Here is an 11,189-nt window from a genome sequence, read left to right as displayed (position 1 = left end):
ATTACAACTATGGTGTCCCCATTTACTTCTATGGGACAGCTCTGTAGTATTCACTTGAACAGACAGAGCGTTCCATAGAAGTGAATAGAGACGCCAAACTTGTAATTATACCTGCTCACCAGTGCAGGTAAACAGAGCAGAGAAGGCAGCACTTGTATGAGCGCTGCCTTCTCGTCAAACAGCTGATCAGCGGGGTGCAGGGTGTCTGCCTCCTGCCAATCTGATATTGATTACCTATCCTGAGGATAGGTCATCAATAGTTAAAAGCAGACAACCCCTTTAAGGCCCATGTTACACTTCTGTTCTTGGGTCCAGAAAATATGATTTTGTAAATAAAGAGATTTAAAAAAATAACTTTCTCTGACTATTCTCCTAGTGCCAAACTGCAGAGATCTAACACCCGGTGACCCTGGGGAAGCGAAGTCTTCATAGCACAGACCATGTGTTCGGTCATTTTTAGAAGGCTTGTGGTGTCCTCTTTAGGGTACGGCCTCACGAGGCAGAATTTCCAGTGAAATCCACAATGAGTCCTCAGCAAAATAATGTGCTACATCCGTATATGTCATGGGTTTGCTGCAGATTTCATTGCAAACTGCAGTTTTGTTGCAGAAACTTTTCTATACAGCATGCTTTTCTGCAACTCCCATTCATATTAATGAGATCATCATAGCCATTTTTGCAACAAATCTTCTGTGTGACCATACTCTTACAGGCAAATTCAAGAAGTCAGCATTTGTGACATATCGTTCGGATATGCTACGAATGTCAGATTGCTGCGGGTCCCACCCCAGGGACCAATGGCTTGCTCTCTCTTCACTACTATGGGACTTCCGAAAATAGCTATTTTTGGAAGTCTCATAGCAGTGCATGGAGAGGACGCCGCGCAAGTGTAGCCACCGCTTCATTAACCAGCATGGTACTGCTTGGCTATTGGCAGAACTCCCATAGAGTCAGGTGGAGGACAGTGGTGCATGCACAGCTGCTTCCCTTTCATCCTGGAAGCCACATTCTGGAGATAGCTTAAAAAAAAACTGTCAGGAAAGCCAAAAAGACAATGTGGCATCCATTTTTCTGTAGAAAATCTTTTTTGAGTAGAAATGGATCAGTTGAACGGAAAAAGCCCTTAGATTGGTTCTGCAAAACTCAGTACCCACTCTGTCCACTTCAGTTCTAGGTAGACCTCGGACGTGAGCTCGCTGCTATATATCATCTGTAACACTACTTAGGCCTGTGTTACACCAACAGATTATCTGTCCAATCAGACCAATAGCCTGTGTGTGTAATAGGCCATCCCACCAATGATTGGTCAGATAATCTTTTGGTGTAATACAGGTGTTAGGGCTCTTTCACACGAGCGGATCCACTGCATGAAAGACAGCCAAGCCCCGTTCCGGACAGCAGACACGGAGTATTAACCTGATTGATAATGCTCTGTGCCTCTCTGACATTTTTACTACAAAATCACGGTGACAACTTTATCTCACTGTGATTTTGTGGTAAAGAGATCACAGAGAGGCACAGAGCATTATCAGTCATGTTAATGCTCCGTGTCCCTGCTGTCCGGAACGGGGCTTGGCTGTCTTTCGTGGAGTGGATTACCCGCACGGCATTCGCTTGTGTGAAAGAGCCCTTAGGCCTGCTAGGCACTGTCCATAAGGAGGAATAGTATCCCATTGAATCCAGTTCAAGCAGCAAACACTAGGTGGCAGTCACAGCCCTGGACAGAAGCAAGCTCTAGCTCGCAGTAACTGAACATACGGTATACATACCCTCCGTTTTCTGCAGTATAATACATAATTTGTGTAGTTTTTACTGTAAATTGTGTTTCCAGCTCTGATTCAGCAAGGTGCACACACTAGCCTCTGTCCGCGTAGTGGTAGGGACTTTGACATGATTGCTTTGAAACAAAGCAATAACATTTGTCTGTTCCTCATTCACAAGTTTTTTTTTTTTTTTTTATGCCGCTGCTCTTTTTTCCCCCTGCCCTTTTCCAAATTACACCAATTGAAATTCATCCTCCAACATGATCAGAAAACAGTGAATTCAACCAACCATGGTCGAATGTATATTGGGGACTTAAAGGGAACCTGTCACCGGGATTTTGTGTATAGAGCTGAGGACATGGTTGCTAGATGGCCGCTAGCACATCCGCAATATCCAGTCCCCATAGCTCTGTGTGCTTTTATTGTGTAAAAAAAACGATTTTATACATATGCAAATTAACCTGAGATGAGTCCTGTATGTGAGAGGAGTCAGGGACAGGACTCATTTCAGGGTAATTTGCATATGTATCAAATTGTTTTTTTTACACAATAAAAGCACACTGAGCTATGGGGACTGGGTATTGCGGATGTGCTAGTAGCCATCTAGCAACCCATGTCCCCAGCTCTATACACAAAATCCCGATGACAGGTTCCCTTTAAAGCAACCCTCCAGATCACAAAAAAAAAAAAAATCACATTAATTAGGAAACGAGTAGAACAAATACCTGGTGACCTCCTTTTCATCCTTCCAGCTGCAGATCTTTCAATTCCTGGCCTCCTCTCTTGTTATCAGAGATGGCCGCGCTGCTCTTCAGACTACCCAGTGCACATTGGGGGAGAATAATCAAAATGAGATTAAAGGAAAACTGTCTTAGTTGCCCACAGCAACCAATCAGATTCCACCTTTCTGTTTTCCTTTACACCTGTTTTGATAAATCGACCCCCTTTGTGCATTCGGTAGTCCAAGACCCTTCCTGCTGCTGTCAGACTGACCAGCACTGCTCACATGTGCAGGACTGGACAAGTAGGAAGTGTCTTCCCAAGATTATGATTTCTTAGTGGCAAGATAGGGGCTGATCATCTTCTACTGAACAATGTAATATCTCCCTGGATGTCATATTCTTTATGACCTTTCCACACTTGACACATGCTTTCTCAATGTCCCACCGCTCATGTTCTAGCATTGACATGTACACTAGTGATGGACTTTAATGGCAGGCGAACCTGAAAACCCTTCAGGTCATATTTGCAGCCAGCAAACACTTACTAGAAGTACACAAATAGTCCCACAACATGGACATTGATATACCAGAGGGGGATCATTGGCAAAAATTCCCACAAAAAATATGTATTTTAATCAGGGACCATTTTTATGCCTCCTAAAAGGAAGCTCTCAAAAATGTGCCCTGCTGGAGCCTAGGAAAAAAATGTATTTATCGGTTTGATGTATACAAATATGCAGCACTCCACGTTTTTTTTTTGTATCCTGCAGAGTCCATAAAAAAAAAAAATGCATACTTTAACGTAAATTATTTTTTTGGGTCCCGGTAAGGATCATTTTCTATTGGGAAATACAGGGCACAGTATAATATATAATATAAGGATATTATCCCTACCCCCGAATAATAATACAATTAGGTGGTCATTTATTATATAGAAATAAGTCTGTTAGGTGTATTTCTGACACAGATTGTGGCTCAGAGGTCATTAGCACCGCAATCTGAATATTTTTCCTGCTCATGCCAGGTCTAAAAAAGGATGGCGTGGGCAGGGAAAGGGATACAGTTATGGCCATCCAGTTATTGGATACCACCTCTGTACAGTGACCGGATAAAAGGATATAAGAGGGCACAGTAAAGGGAATAACTAGGGCCACTTCACAAGGTGTGATAAGAGGGCACAATGCAGGTTATAGGGGGGCACAGTCACATGACCTTGTGACAGAAGTTCCTTATGGTGAATGAGGTTCATACGCCACCATAATGAGAGGCAGAGGAGAGAGACAGGGGTGTGATTATGTGGCTAGAGATAAAAAAAAAATTAACTGTCGGCCAGTACAGGCCCCAAAACTTAGGCAATAGGCATTCACCTGACAGCAAAGAACTTTGGATTCTGTGGCTGGAGGTACATTAGGCAGTCAGAGGATAAATATTTAACTGTCGGCCAGTGCAGGCCCCAAAAATTAACCAATAGGCATTCACCTCACAGCAAAGAACTTTGGATTCTGTGGCTGGAGGTACATTAGGCGGTCACAGGATAAATATGTAACTGTCGGCCAGTACAGGCCCCAAAACTTAGGCATTCGCCTGACATAAAAGGTCTTTTATGCCGCTGTATATACATAAGGCAAGGACCATTGTTTGTGCTGAGTGGTGGCGGATATGTGTGGGATGGCATGAGGAAATTCAGTTACACGTGTTCATCACAGGTGTTGAATTCCTCTGAGATCCATGCCTCATTTATTTTTAAAAATGTGAGGTAGTCCACACTGTCATGAGCTAGGCGAGTGCGCTTATCGGTCACGATCCCCCCCCCCCCTGCTACGCTGAACGTCCTTTTGGACAGGACACTCGAATTGTGCCAGCTCTGGCCACAGGCCAAGCCTACACACCGTAGTCAAGGGCTTCCTCCCTTCTCAGAGCATCCACATCGGCCGTTAACCCGATGTAATCGGACACCTGTCGGGGATGCGGAGGGCGGCTGTCGATGGGTTGGCTGCAAGAATGATCTCATATCTGAAGTGACCAACACCTCTTCAAACTGCCCTCTTTTTGCAGGTGCGGTAGGATTGGTACCTGCACCTGTTTTGCTGTGGGTGGAAATTCCTCTGCCAGTGCCCGCAACAGCATAATGCAGCATCTCTCGCAGCAAAGCCTGGAAATGCTGCATTCTGACAGCCCTCTGTGATGCTGGTAACATGTCCGCCATTTTGTGTTTGTACGTTGCCACCCAGTACAGTTCCTTGACCTTTTATGCTTTTTATACGGGGGTCCTTCTTCAAACACTGGAGCATGAAGGCCCCCATTTGCACTAAATTGGAAGCGGTGGAGTGCCCTGGAGAATGTCGTCCTCGGTCTCCTCCCCCCAGCCACGCACAACACCAGGGATCCCCGAAAAGTTTACAGCCTGCTCTTCTTGCTCCTCCTCCCCCCTAGCCACCATCCTCCTCAGACTCTTCTTCAGACTCTTGCTGACTAGTCTCAGATGGAGTAGCCCCCCCTGGGAATTCATTCAGCATTGTGACTTCCTCATCTTCCAGCTCCTGCTCCTCGATGATTTGATCAATGACACAACGCGATGCACGCTCCAGAAAGAAGGTGTAAGGTACTATGTCACTGATGGTGCCCTGGCAGTTTGGTGATCTCATCAAAAGTCTGCATGCCTTGCGCTTGAGCAGCCACTGGCGCGGTGAAAGGAAATCAAGCTCCCCAGAATCTGTCCTGCTGCAGAGTTCGTACAGGTAGTCGTTAACAGCACGTTTCTGCTACAGTAGCCTATCAAGCATATACAAGGTGGAGTTCCAGTGTGTCGGGCAGTCACAAATCGGACGTCTGACAGGCAAGTGGTGTCGCTGCTGAACGTCCACAAGGCGAGCCATGGCTGTGTAAGATCTTCTAAAATGGGCACAGATTTTCCTGGCCTGCCGCAAGACGTCCTGGAGCCCGGGGTATTTGGCAACGAATCGCTGCACGACTAAGTTCAGGACGTGTGCTATGCACAGCACATGTGTCATTTTGCCCTGTTTCAGCGCGCTCAGCAGATTGACACCGTTGTCGCACACCACTTTATCAACTGTAAAATTGAGTGGGGTTAGCCACTGATCGGCCTGTAACAGGAGAGCAGGACCTGTGTGGCTCTTGACTTCCAGGCACAACAGCCGCAGCACAGCATGGAAACGTCTCACCTGGCACGTCGAATAGGTTCTGGGGAGCTTGGGGGTGCAGTGGAAGAGGAGGAGTCAGCCGAGGAAGAGACAGAGGATGGAGTAGGAGGAGGAGAAGAAGAGGCAGGCCTGCATGCAATCCTTGGCGGTAACACCAAATCCACACGGGTGCCACGGGTTACATGCTTGACAGCCGTCAGAAGCATCTCCCAGTGGGCAGTAAAAGTTATGTACCTTCCCTGCCTGTGTTTGCTAGACCACATGTCTGTGGTCAGATGTATCTTGGCACTGACACTGTGTGCCAGAGACTTATTAATTTGCCGCTGAACGTGGCCATATAGTTCAGGGATGCCCTTTTGGGAGAAATATTTATTTCCGGGGACCCTCCATTTCCCCAGTCGTCTCCATGACACCAAGTACTGAGATTGACTTCCTTCTGATTGGACAGGAAAAACACAGAGAGGTTAAAAACCTCACCCCCTCCCTACATCGCCAGTGTTTTTCCTGTCCCATCAGGATAGGAAGCAGGAGAGGTGCATGGAGCTCTAACGGGCTCACCTGGATTTTTTTCCTTCAGGCCGAGGTCGGATCTGCAGGGCAGCTCTCCCTCCTCCCTTCAGTTAGGCCTGGGCTCGGGCGCATAAGCGGTATGCCCCCCTGCGAAGATTCCCTCTGCGGCGGCCCAGGAGGGCTTAATGCAGAGAGGAAAATGAAGATACGGCGGATCGGCACTGAGGTGTGTCCCTTCCGGCCAGCAGGCGGGTGACGTCAGATGCCGGGGCGGAGCAAGCGTCCTGACGTCATCAACATGCGCCACAGGTCCTGGAGGGTAAAGGACGCTATAAAACCTCACAGGACCTGTACAATGGCGCCCTGCATAGCGCGGCTTACTCTTCTCGAGGTGTGCCCCTGGAAGCGGTCGGGAGTCAAGATGAGTACCCCCCTCACGCCGGGCTCTGGAACCGAGCCTGCATCAAACCCAGGGACTGTGAGTAGCCTGCTCTCAGGCACATGCTATGTATTGCTGGTTCGGTCTGCTCATCCTTTCCTCCTTTACCTTTACAGGGAGAAAAGAATTCGGCTACTACCACTAAAAAAACTAGGAAATGTGGTATTTGCTGTAAATGACTGTCTAACACAGGATCTAAACCCCTGTGTAAAGAATGTACATCCAGTGTCGTCAAATCCGAATCTTCCAGCCTACTTGAAGATATTAGGAAAGTAGTTAAAGAGGAGGTTCAGCTGGCCTTAACGGCCAAGGAACCAACTCCCCCAAAAATTACTCCTCCTCAGGACACCCGTAGTAATAGGTCACTTATCTTGGACTCGGACTCTGAGGGACTGGCGGTTTCAGACTCTGAGTCAGTACAAAAACATCCTCAGATGAAGAGGGTGAATACAAACGTTTTCTGTTTAATTCAGAAGAAATTGACGAGCTTATCAGGGCCATTAGGGCTACCATTCAGATGGAAATGCCCAAGACTCCAAAATCAACCCAACAAGAAATTTTCGGGGGACTAGGAGAAAGGAAGAAAGCGGTTTTTCCAGTACCAGATAGTGTCCAGAAATTAATACGCTCTGAGTGGGAGAAACCAGACAAGGGGTCCTTTATTCCAAGGGGAATTAAAAGGCGCTACCCGTTTAGTCCAGAGGACTGTACTGACTGGGAGACTATACCTAAAGTAGACGCACCAGTGGCTAAGGTGGCGAAGCATACAGCTCTACCTTTTGAGGACTCAGCACAGCTAAAAGATCCTCTAGATAGGAAAGCAGAGAGTGTCTTAAGAAAGACCTGGGAGACTATGGCGGCCCTTCTCAAACCGGGCGTTGCCTCAACTTGTGTAGCCAGAACACTAAACTTATGGCTAGAACAATTGGAGATGCATCTAGTCAATAAGACACCTCTCGATCAAATATTAGAGAGCTTGCCCCTATTAAAGATGGCAACCTCTTTTCTAGCAGACGCAGCAGCAGAATCTGTTAAACTGTCCGCCCGAACAGCCGTTCTATCCAATACAGCGAGACGGGCGTTATGGCTTAAAGCGTGGTCGGGAGACATCACTTCTAAAAATAAATTAATCGCACTCCCCTTCCACGGTCAGTATGTCTTTGGAGAGGATTTAGATAAAATCCTAGAGAATGCGACAAATAAAAAAAGGGGTTTCCCAGAGGAAAGGTATAAACAAAAAAGGCAGCCCTTTCGTGACCGACATTTTCAGCCTGAGAATAAAAAAGATAAAGGAAAGACCGGTAGGTGGAGCTATGCGAAGGGAGGCAGGAGAAGAAATTTCCTCTTCAACCCGAATCGTGCTGAAACCTCCAGCAGCAAGCAATGATGCCATACCAGTGGGGGGAAGGCTCAGCTCCTTCCAAAAATCTTGGAAGCACATAACAAACAGCGCATGGATACTAAATATTATAGAAGAGGGCTATTTAATAGAACTACTCTCTCCCCCTCCACAGAAATTTGTTGTCACTACCCTTCCCCCGTGTCAAGTTGGTACCTTAAAAAACGACATAAAAAACTTGTTAAGCTTGGCCGCAATAGAACCAGTCCCAGAAAATCAGACAGGAATGGGATTCTATTCTTGTCTCTTCATCATAAAAAAACCAAACGTGAAATCCAGAGTTATAATAAATTTAAAATACCTAAACAAATACGTGAGATACCAAAAATTCAAAATGGAAACTCTGAAGTCGGCAGGGAAGCTTCTAAAAAAGGATTCAGTGATGGCCACAAAAGACTTAAGGGATGCCTACTATCATGTCCAAATACACTGGTCATCAAGGAAATTCCTAAGGTTTGCGATAGAATTAGAGGGACACATTCAACACTTTCAGTTCAAGTGTCTCCCCTTCGGAATCTCTTCAGCCCCAAGAGTTTTTACAAAGGTAATGGCGGAAGCCATAGCTATCCTGAGAGAAAAGGCAATCTGTGTGATCCCTTATCTGGACGACCTGTTAGTAGTTGCAGACAACATAACTACCCTGGAAATCCATCTCAGGTTGGTCCTGGACCATCTACAGAGCCTAGGTCGGCTAATCAATTGGGAAAAATCAGATTTAATCCCAGACAGACAGAAGATAATTTTGGGTATAACTTTAAACACAAGTTCCCAAAGATCCTTTCTTCCACCTCAAAAGATAATGAAACTTCAAACAACCTTAAGGAATTTCAAGAAAGAGAAATTCTGTTTCGTCCGGCAGGCCATGAAAGTGTTAGGAAGTCTTTCAGCATGCATCCCAGCAGTAGCCTTGGCACAGTTTCATCTAAGGCCACTCCAAAAAATCATTTTAGCCAAGTGGAACAGATCGCAATCGACTCTAGAGAGACGAATATTCTTAGATCCAAAAGTGAAGAAGTCTCTGAATTGGGGGAAGGAGTCACTGCCAACTCCGAAACGCGTCTGGTATTAAGTCTCAAACAAAGAAAATTGACGCAGCCGATATATCTGCGCACCATTTTGGAATTCCTGGAAGCGCTTATTCACGGAGCCGATAATATCAAACACAAGCTTCAAAGCGTCCGGGACTAAAGATATTAACTAACGCCGAACTCCACATTGGGTCTGGATTTCCTTTGACCCTGGCGTTTTAATCAACGGTCCACAACAGACTCACCTGTTAATAGGAAGGAACCGGAACCCAGAATACCGCTGCTGACGCACGGGGGATCGGTCATTGCAGAACATCGTAACAGTGAGTAGTGTGTTCACACACAGTACGGGCCAGCAGCAGTCTAATCATAATCGCTGTGAAGAAACAAACTATATGACTGTTCATGTATTTACAAATATCGGCCACACAGGTGCGGTAAGAATCAATATAATATCGGCTACACAGTGCGGTTTAACAGCTGACTACGTTATACCTGCTGTGAAGACATTCTTTAGTCAGGACTGTCTGTTGAATCATTAACTACGGCCAGAAGCCTAGTTTCCAGTAGAGGCAGTGCGCATCTAATCCTGCGCATTTGAAACATTGTAATTCCCACATCAGTCAAACTGGTTACTATATAGTTCATCCATTGATACTTAGTTATTCATGTATTCTATGTATCACCTTTTATGCATATGTATCTTATGTGAAAATTGAGGATCCTCATTCTTTTAGTGTAGTTTATTATACTGTGGCATTTAATAAATTAATAATTGTTACACATATATTGGCTGGTTGTCCATGTGATTTCCATGTGTAGGTGTGCCCCTCACATCCTGTTATTTATACCAATGACAAGTATCTAAAAATATGGGGGAAATTTGCTGATTGGTCAGGAAACTCCTTCGACTGGTTCAGGGCCATTATCCCACTAATCCTAGAATTCCTTCAGGAAGGCCTAGATTTAGGACTATCCCCCAATACCCTTAGGGTCCAGGTATCGGCTCTAGGAGCACTTTATAATACCAAGCTAACAGAACACCCTTGGATATCTAGATTCCTTAAGGCAGCGGATAGGATCCAGACCTACGATTAAAAACATGGTGGCTCCATGGAATCTCAATACGGTACTGGCGGGTCTAACCTCTTATCTGTTTGAACCTATGGACACTATCCACATCAAATGGCCTACTGTCAAAACTATTTTCTTGGTTGCAATAACTTCTGCCAGAAGAGTCTGTGAGCTACAGGCCTTGTCCATCCAAGAGCCATTTTTTTCAGTGTTTCAGGACAAGTTAGTTCTCAAATTAGATCCGGCATTCCTCCCAAAGGTAGTTTTGACCTTCCATAGATCACAAGACATTGTTCTTCCTTCATTTTGTGACAATCCAAAAAATGAACAAGAAATCTCCTACCACACATTAGATGTTCGGAGAGCGGTCCTAAAATACCTGGAAGCTACCAGACAATGGAGAGTAGACAAAGATCTTTTCCTCCAGTTTTCAGGTCCCAATAAGGGGAAAAAAGGGGCAAAAAGTTCCATCTCCAGGTGGATTAGACTGGCTATCTCCGAAGCATATAAAGTCCAAGGAAAAGATGCCCCAGCTTCTCTAAAAGCACATTCAACAAGAGGCATGGCTGCCTCCTGGGCGGAAAAAGCTTCAGCCTCTTTACAACAAATTTGCAGAGCAGCAACCTGGAAAAGAGTTCATACCTTTACTAAACACTACAGATTAGATATATTTGCCAATGATGACCTAAGATTTGGACGTAAAGTCCTTTCTGCTGTCGTCCCCCCCTAATAGTATCTTTGATATTTTCTCAGGACTTGGTGTCATGGAGACGACTGGGGAAATGAGTATAACACTCACCGGTAATCCAGTTTCCTGGAAGTCTCAATGACACCACATACATCCCACCCTTTTTTTTCTGCTATTATCTATGATCCTTTCATCCTGGGGTTATTCGTTAAAATACACTGGCGATGTAGGGAGGGGGTGGGGTTTTTAACCTCTCTGTGTTTTTCCTGTCCAATCAGAAGGAAGTCAATCTCAGGACTTGGTGTCATGGAGACTTCCAGGAAACCAGATTACCGGTGAGTGTAATACTCATTTACGGTGTGCCAATGGCCACAAATTTTCTAAAGGCCTCCGAGTCCACCAATT

Source organism: Bufo gargarizans, chromosome 6, assembly GCF_014858855.1.
Source record: "Bufo gargarizans isolate SCDJY-AF-19 chromosome 6, ASM1485885v1, whole genome shotgun sequence".
Classification (NCBI taxonomy): Eukaryota; Metazoa; Chordata; class Amphibia; order Anura; family Bufonidae; genus Bufo; species Bufo gargarizans.
Note: the sequence above shows the minus strand (reverse complement) of the source record.